We start from the raw sequence: 13,461 nt of genomic DNA on the forward strand, positions 1-13,461 counted from the left end.
TTTGCAGGTGTCTGCACATGTATGTGCGTGTGCATGTGTGCCTTTGCAGGCATCTTTGCATGTGTGTGTCTGCGTGTGCTGCTTCTATGCATGTGCTCCTATGTGTGCGTGTGCTTGCTTGTTTGTGCATCCATGCATGTGTTTGCGTGCGTGCTGGAGGAGAGCATTGGGTGGGACCCTCCAGCCTTTTGGCTTCTCCTCTGCTCTAGAGAGCAAGGGGTGCCAGGCCGAGGTCTGCCCTTCACTCTGAGGGTCTCACCAGGTGCACATTGGTTTATTTGGTGCAGAATTCAGGCAGCAGGCAAAGGGCGAGCTCCGTCCAAGAAGAAGGATAATTCTTCTTCTTGGAATTATCCCCCCACTACTCCATCCCCTCCACCCTGCGTTGTGTAGGGAACTGCTCTAGACCCCATTAGAAGCTTTTTGTGGGGGAGGAACAGAAGAGGGAGCGGAAGAAGAATTACAAAAGAGACTGAAGTCAAGATTATTATATTTGTCATTTGCATTCGTTTGGACCTAGAAAATGTTTACTTTGGAATGCCAATTTAGTTTGCAACACCTGTTGTTCATTGGTTGATTAGTTGCTTTAGTTACTAATGCAGCCACATTTTTTTTTTTTTTTTGAGACAGAGTCTTGCTCTGTTGCCCAGGCTGGAGTGCAGTGATGTAATCTTGGCTCACTGCAACTTCCACCTCCTGGATTCAAGCCTCCCAAGTAGCTAGGATTACAGGTATGTGCCACCACACCCAGCTAATTTTTGCATTTTTAGTAGAGATGGGATTTTGCCATGTTGGCCAGGCTGGTCTTTAACTCCTGACCTCAAGTGATCGACCTCGGCCTCCCAAAATGCTGGGATTGCAGCACTATTTTTTTTAGAAGGAAGGTCAGAGGAAGAAAAGAGGATGGATGGTGGACGCTAGAAAACTATGAGAAAGATGGCATTTAGTCCCCAGCCCCACCACTCGGCCAAAAAGAATTCAGGGGAGTTTCCTTCCCATCCCTAACCCTCAGTCTCCATGTTCCAATCAGCTGTGGGTCACATGGCTATTACCTAGTGAGGAAAGGGTACCTTCTTTTGCTCGCTCCCCACCTACACATCCAGACTCACTGTACAATAGGGGTCAGGAGGCCCCCAGCCCACCCTCGGGGTCACACCCAGCAGTCCAGCAGTGTTCACAGTGGGGCATGGAGAGGGGTGGCCAGACCACTTCCTACAGAGGACAGGTGATGGGGGAGCCCTTGTCTGCTCTTCTCCTGCCCCACAGAAGGTCCTCACCACCTCCTAGTTGTCACCTCCAAGCTGGCCTTGGCTGAGCTGGAACATGGCCACTCCCACCTGGAGGGCCAGGTAAAATAACCACGTCAGAAGAGGGCTGTGTTCAGATATGGTGTCCATCTTCTTGCCCCAAACATTGCTTTCACCAAACAGATGTTTATTTCTACAGCCAAAGCAGGTTTCCTCCCACCAGGGCCCCCGGTTTCCTGAGGGACAGTCCTGTGGTGGGATACCTCTTCCTCCTCCCCAGTTTCAGTACATGTGTAAAGTCCAGGCAGAGGGTGGAGGTGTCTGGACAGCACTAGCCCACCTTCTGCCCAACTCAGAGCCAGGCTTCCAGACCTGTCCATCTCGGATCATCGGAACATTCCTCCCTGTGGCCACGCTGAAATCTCCTTGAACATCCACTCACCCATGATCTGGGGCTGCTCTGGAGACTAGGCCTCTGTGGGCAGAAGGAATGAAAGGAACATTTACTGATGCTTCTCCACGAGTAAAATGTCATCAGAAGGTGGAGGTGAGGCCGGGCGTGGTGGCTCATGCTTGTAATCCCAGCACTTTGGGAAGCCAAGGTGGGTGGATCACTTGAGGTCAGGAGTTCGAGACCAGCCTGGTTAACGTAGAAAAACCCCATCTCTACTAAAAATACAAAAATTAGCTGAGCACGGTGGCGCTAGCCTGTAGTCCCAGCTACTCAGGAGGCTGAGGCAGGAGAATCGCTTGAACCCAGGAGGCAGAGGTTGTAGTGAGCCGCTGTCACACCACTGCACTCCGGCCTGGGCAACAGAGTGAGATGCTATCTTTAAAAAAAAAAGAAAAAAAAAAAAAAAAAAAGGCCGGGCGTGGTGGCTCAAGCCTGTAATCCCAGCACTTTGGGAGGCCAAGGCAGGTGGATCACGAGTTCAGGAGATCGAGACTATCCTGGCTAACACGGTGAAACCCCGTCTCTACTAGAAATACAAAAAAATTAGCCGGGCGTGGTGGCAGGCGCCTGTAGTCTCAGCTACTTGGGAGGCAGAAGAATGGTGTGAAACGGGAGGCGGAGCTTGCAGTGAGCCAAGATCGTGCCACTGCACTCCAGCTGGGGCGAGAGAGCGAGACTCCGTCTCAAAAAAAAAAAAGTCATCTTGTTTAGGCTTGTCTGCAATCGTGAGAAAACAGGAGACAAAGGTTCACCATGTATGAAGTTATGGTTGTCTGGGTTGAATGGAGTCCCTAAAAAGATTTATTGAAATCACACCCTCTGGAAGCTGTGACTGTGACCTTAGTTGGAAATACTTTGGTCTTTGCAGATGTAATTAGGTTAGGAGGAGGTCGGTAGGGTGGGCTCTAATCCAACAGGACCATGAAGGGGTCTCAGAGACCTGTGGGGGCCCATGGGCCCCACTGTGAAAACTGCTGCTCTGAGCCATGCCTGTGCTCCTGCCCACTCCTGCCTGTGACCATGTAGGTGTGGCCCACGAGGAGACTCCAGCAGTGAGATGTGAGGGCGTCTGCTGGGGGTTCGCAAACAGGAACACGGACTCCAAGTCCCCTCTCAGCGTCTGGCCACTGTGGGCCCACCCACGAGCCTCCTGTCCTGTGATACAGAGCAGCTCCCTGGTGCCACCTCCAGATGGATTTTCTGTTGCTGGAAGTTAAACCAGCCTCAGTAATTCACATAATATCTATTTCAGCATTTTCCCACAGAGGGGGCACAGGGAGGGGGCATTTTTCTTTTTTCTTCTTTCAAATTTAGCTTGAAGGCTAACATGTTTTTCATTTTTAAAATAGTTCCGTCTGTGATGTGCAAACAGTGGAAATGCAACTTGAACCAGCCTAAGCACGATGTCGATTTTATGGAAGGATGGTTGGGAGTGTCTCCTGTGAGCTGGGAAGGGCTGACCGGCTGTGCTGTGGGAAGGGCCAGGTGTGGCCGGCCTGGAAGTAGCTGAGCCAGGGACCCAGTGCTGGCGAGGCCGGCCCACCTGCCGCCTTTGTTCCTCCCGCGGTGCCCGCCGGTCTTCCTGTCGCTGCAGAGGGGCTCCCTCCTCACAGGAGAAAACATGGCCCCCAGGTTTCACCCCTTGGAGAGAGAACGGCCTCACTCACTCTCAGGTCTAATCCCCAAATTCCCATATAAGGGAATTCCCCAGTGGGGATCAGTGCCCACCTCCGGGTGAATCAACTACATTGGGGGTCTCATCATGCTTGGGTCCCCGCATCTCTGCATCTTAGTGCGTCCTCTGAGCGCACGGAACTGAAACCCCAGCAGATGACGCAGCTTCCAGCCGGGAGGGCCAGCGGGGGCAGAGGCAACAAGGTCACAGCTGGATGAGGCTGGTGGGTCAGGCAGAGGCCGTCGCCAGGCCCCTCTCTGCTCTCCCCTGCACTACGGGACCCCTGCGCCGCTGCCCCTCACACAGTCCCCTCTTCCCTTCAGAAGCAGAGCCCCCCGCCGGTGGTTCTCACGCTGGAGCAGGGCACAGCGGCCACACCCAGAGGCTCCCATTCAGCACTGGGAGCCCAGGAATCTGCATTTGCAACGTGGTTACAGATGGTGCTGATGCTACAGCTCCAGGAACCCCACTTTGAGAACTAAGTGGGAGGGGATCTCTCCAAACATGGCTGCACCAGCGCCCACCCCCGACGGGAGACAGCACGTGCCTTCCGAGTGCCCATAGGGGAAGCCTGCGTCCGCCTTCCAGCCCTGTGGTCTCTGGTCTTCCCAGCGGGTGAGGGCCCCGGGCACTGGCTCTGCCCTTTGGGCACAGCAGGGAGGGTTCGGGGACGGCTGCTGGCTGTGGCTGGGACATAAGAGACCCAGGATGAGTGCTTGGGGCGCTTCTCCATCCACCCTTGAGACCCCTCAGGCCGCACCTTATTGTCCCACCTGACTCCCACCCAAACCCCACCTCAAACCTGACCCCCACCTGACCCTCACCTCAAACCTGACCCCCGCTCAACCCCCACCTCTCACCATACCTCTCACCCAACCCCCACCCAACTCCCACCTCTCACCCAACCCCCACTCGACCCCCACCCAACCCTCACCTGACCTCTTCACACCCCCACCTCGAACCTGACCCCCACCTCTCACTCTATCCTCACCCCTCACCTGACCCCCACCCAACCCGCACCTCCAACCTGACCCTCACCCAATCCTCCACTCTTATCCAGCCCCCACCTGACCCCCACCCAACCCTCACCTGACCTCTTCACACCCCCACCTCGAACCTGACCCCCACCTCTCACTCTATCCTCACCCCTCACCTGACCCCCACCTGACCCGCACCTCCAACCTGACCCTCACCCAATCCTCCACTCTTATCCAGCCCCCACCTGACCCCCACCCAACCCTCACCTGACCTCTTCACACCCCACCTCTACTGCAGTCTGGTGGAGCCCACGTGCCCTACTCACACTGGCCACGCCTCCTGGCAGCGCTGAGCTCATGGCCCTGTTGTGGCTTCTGCTCCTGCCCCATGTGAGGGCACAGCCCACGTCTGCTCTTCTCAGCTGTTTTGCTGAGGACACCAGACGATGTGTTTCTGGAATACTCCATGCCACTCCAGCACCTGAACAAACCAGGCCCCCGTTTTGCACGTGCGTGGCCCTTCTCACTGGGTCAGCGCCCCTGGGTCCTTCAGGACTCCACCCGGGGGGCGACAGCTCCGGCAGGAAGCCCCTCTGCCCTGGTCCCATCAGAACCATCAGTGGACACACCTGTCGCCTCCGGGGCGGGGCCGACCACAGGGCAATGCTGCCACGCCTCCCCGGGGAATGATCTTTGACTTCTCCTCCACGCTGACTGCGCAGCCCTGGAAGGTTTGTAGTGAACTTGTAGAAAATGGAAAACGTGACCCCACCTGGCCCAGCGGTTTTGGTCCTGTGGACCCAGCAGCCTGGCGTCTGACTTAGCAATTCTGTGTCACTGCTGCTTCCACCGGCTGCAGAATCGGGGCTTTCAGGAACGTCTCCAGCCAGCTCCTGAGTCTTTCCGGGCCCCCCACTCGTGACCCGGGTGAACCTAACGTGCGTTCACCTCCCATTTATGTGAGGGTGACGTTCTAACAACTTGAGACCACGACCATGCCCAGGGGAGTGTGGGCTCTCTGCAGGCATCCGGCGCATTTCCAGACACAGCTGAGGCCGGATGTGCTGGGTCAGTGAGGGCTGAGATGTGCAGCCTCGGGCCTTTCCTGGGACACTCCCCCGACCCTGCCTGTCATCCCGACATGCCCCTCGGCATTCCTACACTCATAGGAATGAGTCCCGCACTCATAGGAAATGGGGGGCTCAGGCAGGTGGGTGGTCTGTCCTCAGGACAACCCAAATCCCCGACCCAAACCTCTTCACTCCCGTCTCGTGCTCACCACCGTGCAGCCTCCTAATGAACCACCTCCACCCCTCGGAGCCAGGCAGGGCGCGCTGTGCATGCGGATGGGTCTGAGCTGGTCTTGAGTCGGTGGAACCCTGGAAGAAGTGGCTCCGTCATTCTCGTTGCCATGGGCCTTCTGGCCCTGCAGGTGTGGATCGGGGACAGTGAGGATGCAGGACTGGTCTGCAGCTGCAGAGTCCAAAGACGGGAGCCCAAAGTCCCCATCTTCAAAGACTATCACTTTGCAGGTAGAGTTCCAGTGGATTAATCTGGGGGCACACAAACATTTGGTCCATAAAAGACTATCACTTTGCAGGTACAGTTCCAGTAGATTAATCTGGGGGCACACAAACATTTGGTCCATAATAGGGCCCATGGTGGGGGGGGACCTGGGCACCTCCGAGGGTGGAAGCAAGTTGTGGAATGTGGAGCCCACCCCATAGAGCCTAGGCAGGGAGGTGGGTGCGGCTGTCCCCTCGGCCTCCAGTCCAGGGGCCCTCGGATGGCCCTCAGCACTAAGCGAGGATGTCTCCAACCCAGCCCGTGGATGCGTGGGGCCGAGGGTTCTTGGTTGGGGTGCACCTGAGCACTGTGGGGTGTTGGGCAGTGTCCTGGCCCCCGTACGTTAGATGCCAGCAACACTGCCACCTCCTACAACAATCAGAAATGCTCCCAGAATTGTCAAAGTGGGGGGTGCTGCCCTTCCCAACAGTTGAAGAGCACTGGTTGACAGAAATTTGATTTCCATGTGGCAGCCTCTCTCCCGAGAGCCTCATCCTGTCCCCGCACTGCAAGGCGTGTTCCCAAGGTTGGGCTCCGTCCTGGTGGCTCCCGCCGGCATCTCCTGGGCAGCTGTGACTGCTGTGTCCACCGGGCCGGGGTGTCTGCCGTAGCCCAGCATGCAGTGGAGAGGATGGCCACGGGGACAGCGGGGCTGGGGGCAAGGGAGGATCCAGAAGCATCCGGCCTGGGGCCGACGGGTAGTGAACACCTCAGGGCATCCGAGGTTCACCCACGTTAACCTCCCAGAAACCCTGAGAGGTGGAGGTTATCATTCCTGCTGCTGCCTGAGGAAACAGGGACTCAGAGAAACCGTGCTGGTCACTGTCCTGCCTCGGCCTCCCTCGCTGGAGCTGGTCAGCACTGCAGCGCAGCCCCAGCCTTGTTTGGTTTTTATTTTATTTTATTTATTTTGAGATGGAGTCTCGCTCTGTCTCCCAGGCTGGTGTGCAATGGCGCGATCTCGGCCCACTGCAACCTCTGCCTCCTGTGTTCAAGTGATTCTCCTGCCTTGGCCTCCCAAGTAGCTGGGATTACAGGCATGAGCCACCACACCCGGCTAATTTTTGTATTTTTAGTAGAGACAGGTTTTCTCTGTGTTGGCCAGGCTGGTCTCGAACTCCTGCCCTCAAGTGATCTACCTGCCTTGGCCTGCCAAAGTGCCGGGATTACAGGCATGAGCCACTGTGCCCGGCCTGTTTGGATCTTTAAATGGTGGTAAAATGTAGGCGACATGAAACTTACTATCACCCTTTTCCAGTGCAGCGTCCAGTGGCATTAAGCATATTCACACCGCGGTGCAGCCGTCACCACCCTCCATCTCCAGGTCTTCTCCGTCTCCCCAAACAGAACCTCGGTCCCACCAAATGTCAGCTCTCCGTCCTCCCCTGACCCCTACAACATCATTTACGTCCTGTCTCTACAGATTTGACAACTCTAGGGACCTCGTATAAGTGGAATGACACAGTATTGTCTTTCTGTGGCTGGCTTATTTCACTGAGCATAATGCCCTCCAGTTTCATCCGTGTTGTAGTGTGCGTCAGAAGCGCCTACGTTTTAGGGCTGGGCACAGTGGCTCAGGCCTGGAATCTCAGCGCTTTGGGAGGCCAAAGTGGGCAGATCACTTGAAGTCAGGAGTTCAAGCCCATCCTAGCCAACATGGTGAAACCCCATGTCTACTAAAAATACAAAAATTAGCTGGGTGTGGTGGCTCATGCCTGTAATCCCAGCTACTCGGGAGGCCGAGGCAGGAGAATCACTTGAACACAGAAGGCAGAGGTTGCAGTGGGCCGAGATCACGCCATTGCACTCCAGCCTGGGAGACAGAGCAGGACTCTGTCTCAAAAAAAAAAAAAAGAAGGACTCCCTTTTTTTTTTTTTTTTTTTTTTGAGACGGAGTCTCGCTCTGTTGCCCAGGCGGGAGTGCAATGGCACAATCTTGACTCACTACAGCCTCCATCTCTCGAGTTCAAGAGATTCTCCTGCCTCAGCTTCCCAAGTAGCTGGGACTACAGGCACGTGCCACCATGCCCTGATAATTTTTTGTAATTATTTTTTCTTTCTTTTTTTCTTTTTTGAGATGGAGTCTCGCTCTGTCACTCAGGCTGGAGTGCAGTGGCATGATCTCGGCTCACTGCAACCTCTGCCTCCCGGGTTCAAGTGATTCTCCTGCCTCAGCCTCCCGAGTAGCTGGGACTACAGGAACGTGCTACCAGGCCGGGCTAATTTTTGTATTTTTAGTAGAGACAGGGTTTCGTCATCTTGGCCAGGCTGATCTCGAACTCCTGACATCATGATCCACCTGCCTCGGCCTCCCAAAGTGCTGGGATGACAGGCATGAACCACTGCGCCCGGCCCTGGCTGAATAATATCATCGTATGGAAATGCCGCATGGTGTCCATCCGTTCTTTCCTCGATGGACACTTGAGTGGCTTCGTCTCTTGGCCACTGTAGGTTGAGCTGCTGTGAACACTGTATACGAGCCTCTGCGTGGATGTGTGTTTGAATTTCTCCTGGGCATATACGTAGGAGTAGAATTGCTGGATCATGCGGTAGCTCTCCGTTCGATGGTTTGAGGAACTGCCAGACGTGGGTTGTGTTTTTGCAGCAAGAACTCATTCTGCAGTTTGCCCTGCAGTGGGTGTTTTGCCGCATCAGTCGGCGGTCTCTGGCCTAGAGCATGGTTGTGGGGCTTGGGGGGGCCCTGCCGTGGTAGGTGGAGGCGAGGAGGAACACCTGCCACCTCTAGGCAATACACAAGGAATTTTTTTACATAATGTGACATTTTTATACCATCGGACTATTGGAAAGCATTTCTTTCTTAAGTTTCATTCTCTGATGCCTAGACAAAAATAGACTGAGGAACTGTAAAAAGACACTGACCATATTTCCCTGAAAGCCAGGCACTTGAGCATTGCAATTAACTCTTCTTTTTTCTCTCCTCTGCTGTCAAGAAGTGAATAGAAACTAACAGCTGAGCAGTTTGGATGTATGTTAGCTGATGACTCACGAAGCATTCACAGCCAGGGGGCCAGCTGCTCTTCTGCTATAGAAAGAAAACCTATTTTGGCCGGGCTTGGTGATTCACACCTGTCATCCCAGCACTTTGGGAGGCCGAGGCGGGTGGATCACGAGGTCAGGAGTTCAAGACCAGCCTGGCCAAGATGGTGAAACCCCGTCTCTACTAAAAATACAAAAATTATCCGGCCGTGGTGGCAGGCGCCTGTATTTCCAGCTACTTGGGAGGCTGAGGCATGAGAATCGCTCAAACCCAGGGGGCAGAGGTTGCAGTGAGCCAAGATCGCACCACTGCACTCCAGCCTGGGCAACAGAGCAAGACTCCGTCTCAAAAAAAAAAAAAAAAAAAAGAAAAGAAAAGAAAAGAAAGAAAGAAAACGTATCTTAAGCAAAACTGTAACCTCATGGATGGCCCAGATGTACCAGAGCCCTGAAGACAAAACCCATTTTCACACAGGGCTCCTGCCACAGCCCCGCCCATGGCCCCACCCACTGCCGCCTTGCCCCACCCCCTTGCCACCTGCCCTGCCCACTGCCCCATGCCCTGCCCCCTTACCACCAGTCCCACCCACTGCCCCTGTGCCCTGCCCCCTTACCACCAGCCCCACCCACTGCCCCCGTGCCCTGCCCCCTTACCACCCATCCTGCCTACTGCCCGGTTCCCTCTCCCCTTACCACCCACCCAACCCACTGCCCCCATGCCCTCCCCCTGCTCCATCCCCCACTCCACCCACTGCCCTGGTGTTCCACCCCCTGTCTCCTGCCCCCATGCCAGGTCCCTGCTCCACCCACCCTGCCCACTGACCCCCATGCCCCACCCCCTGTACAACCCCTGACCCCACCCACTGCCCCCATGCCCCACCCCCTGTACCATGCCTCACCCCACTGCCCCCGCATTCCACCCTCTGCCCCCATGACCCACCCCTGCCCCCGTGTTCCACCCCTGTCCCCTGCCCCCCCACCGTGCCCGCCCCCGCTCCACCTGCCCCACCCACTGCTTTACTCATCCCGCCCACTGCCCCCATGCCCGCCCTCTGCTCCACCCATTCCACCTCTGCTCTCCTGCCATGCTTTCCCGGTCCCTCTCTGCACACCCTACCCGCACCTGCTCATCCCCACCCTCAGCAGCCGGAGCTGTAGCTGCTGGACAGGTAGGGGAGGTCTGGGTGGGCCTGGGTGAGCCCATGGGAAGTGTGAGGGACCAAGGAGACCCCTCAGGTGTGTGTTCACAGACCCCAGGGTGATGAGGCTCCAACAGCCCAGGAGGGCGTGTCCTGCATGGCCGGAGGAGCTGGGGGTGGGGACTGGGGTGGACAGGGCCTCACACAAAGCTGGACACAGATCCCCTTGGCCTGTACCTGGGGAGGGTAGCACTGATCCCTGGGCAGGCTGTGGCTCGGGCCTCCCCAGCTCCACATGGCTGCTGCCTGTCCTGGACCCCAGGCATCCACACCGCAGGCTAGGTGTTCTCCAGCCTCCAAGGCTCAGACCCTGGGTGTACACACCACACTCCAGTGGACACTTGGAGTGTCCAGTCTCTAAGGCTTGTGTCCTTGTTTTCTTGCCCCACCTCCTGCCAGGTTTCTGCCCCTGATGGTTCACGCCAGGCGGACCCGAGGAGAGAAGATGGGATGGGTCTGGGCTCACATGGGTGCGCTATCGTTTCTGTTCTGGAAAGTTCCAGCAGGACCTCACCACCCCGCCGTTCCCGCCTGGCTCTACAGTTCGGAGCCGCCAGGGTTCCCACTCAGGCTCTAGAGCTTGAAAACCCCTCAGTCGTCAGGGGGAGGGATGCAGGCTAAACGTACAAACTTCAATTGGAGCCGGTGCTGCAGTTGTTGGTGGCCAAAGGCCACCCGTTCTGAGCCCCGTGCCAGCTCCTAACCTGGTCACGGCCCCCGCAGCAGCCTGCATGGGCAGCCTCCCCCATGTGCCTGCTGTGGGGAGAATCTCGGGTTTTGAGTGGCTCAAGCAGGACCAGCTTCAAGGAGTGCGGGGGGAGTATTGCTCCCTGGTCTCAGCCCAGGCCCCTGCCTGGGGAGGTCAGCAGCTGCGCCTGAGGGTGAGGTGGGGCTGCCAGAAGGAGCAGGACGCCGGAGGGGAGGACAAGAAGGAGGTGGACGGACGGGGACCCTTCAAAAGGTGCCACTTTTCAAAGCCAGAGCAGGCACGGCCATTCCCCAGGGTACAAGGGGGACCCATCTGCTCGTCCCAGCACCACAGCACCTTCCCTTAGGATGGAGGTGACGCCGCAGGCTGGTGGGAAGAGATGGCCCCAGGCCCCTGCAGAGGCTCCACCAGCTGCGGGCAGCCCTGAGGCGGCCAGACCCCACACAGGCCGACAGGAGCCACGTGGAGGACACAAAGGCTCCTGCCGGCTCAGCTACGCCCCCTAGTTAGGGCCGACCCCCTCTTGGGAACACCTGTTTCTGTCCGTTCGTGTCTTTAATCCATGTCCCACCTGGCGAGTGTTGTGGGCTTCATTTTGCATACTTGGAGGTCAGAGGGAGTGAGAAATTTGGCTGGGGTGGAATCCTGACTCCACTCCTCCCAGCCGGGTTGCCAAGTGGTTTGGGCAGCAGGGCCCCCTCTGGGCCTCAGTTTCCCCGTGTCTCGAGTGGGAGCGGCTCCTTGCACCCGTGAGGTGTTTACTGCTGCCAGCGCAGGAGCTGCCCAGTTATATCAGTTGACATCGGCGTTGGGTGGAGCCTCAGTTCTGCGCCCGTTACCCTCCAACACCCAGGGTGTGCGCATTACCCAAGCCCGCAGAGTTTTGTTTAATTTTTGGTGATTGCAGCACGGTAGCCAAACTCATCCTACTCATTAGCATATCCTGGGCATCTCAGGGAGCCACAGGAGGAAAATGTGCCACAAGTTCCACGACCACCCTGGGCCATCCTGGGCACAGCAGACACTATTTTTTTTTTTTTTTTGAGACAGACTCTCGCTCTGTCACCCAGGCTGGAGTGCAGTGGTGCAATCTCAGCTCACTACAACCTCCACCTCCCGGGTTCAGGTGATTCTCCTGCCTCAGCCTCCTGAGTAGCTGGGACTACAGGTGCCCGCCACCACACCCAGCTACTTTTTATATTTTTAGTAGAGACGGCGTTTCGCCATGTTGGCCAGGCTGGTCTCGAACTCCTGACCTCAGGTGATCCGCCCACCTCGGCCTCCCAAACTGCTGGGATTACAGGCACAAGCCACTGCACCTGGCTGGCAGACACTTTCTGAGTGCACCAGGCTCTGCGGCGGTGTCGCGGGGGCGCCGGGCTCTGGGTGGGGGCACCAGGCTCTGTGGCAATGTCACAGGATCCTTGGGGTGTTGCTTCGCCAGCTGGAAACCTCTGTGGCCAGTCGCACCTTTGCCCAAGTTTTTACTCAGGCCCACTGGGCTCATTCAGTGCACTTGGCCTGACAGGCTGTGCTCAGCTCATGCTACTGGTATGAATCTCACACCTGCCAGGCATGGAGTGGCGAGGGGTGTGTGAGCGAGAAATCATGAGGTCTGGCCACTGTGCACAGCCGGGCACACCAGCTATGGTAGAGCGGGCCATTTTGGGTGCCACTGGGGGCGCTGGCTCCCTGCGAGGCTGCAGCTGGACCAGGTGCACCATGAGCAGGTTTCATGGCTGGCACGGGGGAATGCAGGGGCACCCAGAAACTTGGAGACGCCGGGAGCCGCAGAGCCTCAGAGACGGTGTCGCAGGCCTGGCTGGGGAGGTCTTAGGTCTGGGCTTCCCGAAGGGACACAGCTCTTCTCTCCCTCTCTCTTCTCTCCTTCTTGTCACTCACAACATTGTTAGCAAGGGACGTGTTTCAGCCCTGTTTGTGTGACAGCTCTTTTAGCCCTGCCATTTGGCAGGTCACGAGTTCTTGTCTTGCATCCAGGAAGAATGAGGTATGGGCACAAATGGAGGGTGAGCAAGGCCAGCAGGAAATTTACTGAGCAACAGAACAGCTCAGAGGAGACCCGCAGTGGGTAGCTCCTCTCCGCAGGCAGGGCATCCCAGCTAGCGTTCAGCTCTCAGCAGAGAGGAGACCCTGGAATGGGTAGTTCCTCTCTGCAGCTGGCAGTCCCAATGTCTGCTCAGCTCTCAGCAGAGAGGGGAGCCTGGAGCAGGTAGCTCCTCTCTGCAGCTGGTAGTCCCAGCATCTGCTCAGCTCTCAGCGGAGGGGGGACCCTGGAGTGGGTAGCTCCTCTCTGCAGGCAGGTCATCCTGTCATCTCCTCAAATCTGGCTGAGTCTGGGGTTTTCATAGGCTTCAGAGGGGAGGAAGTGCATGCTGACTGGTTCATGGGCGGCCATGGGTGGGCCTGGACAAAGCACTATAAGTTCCCATTCTGGTCCCTCAGCCCAGCTCCCAGGCTTCAGGCCATCCCTGGCTTCAGGGTGGGCCTTCACTGTGGACCTGCCCCTTTCCACCCAAGAGCCTCTCTGCCTCCTGCCGTCATCTATGGCGTCCAGGCTGATTGTGCCAAGGAGCTGCCCTCAGCCCCTTCTCAGCCGTGGTTGGGAGGCTGCACCTG

Source organism: Pan paniscus, chromosome 19 (assembly GCF_029289425.2).
Source record: "Pan paniscus chromosome 19, NHGRI_mPanPan1-v2.0_pri, whole genome shotgun sequence".
NCBI classification, from domain to species: Eukaryota; Metazoa; Chordata; class Mammalia; order Primates; family Hominidae; genus Pan; species Pan paniscus.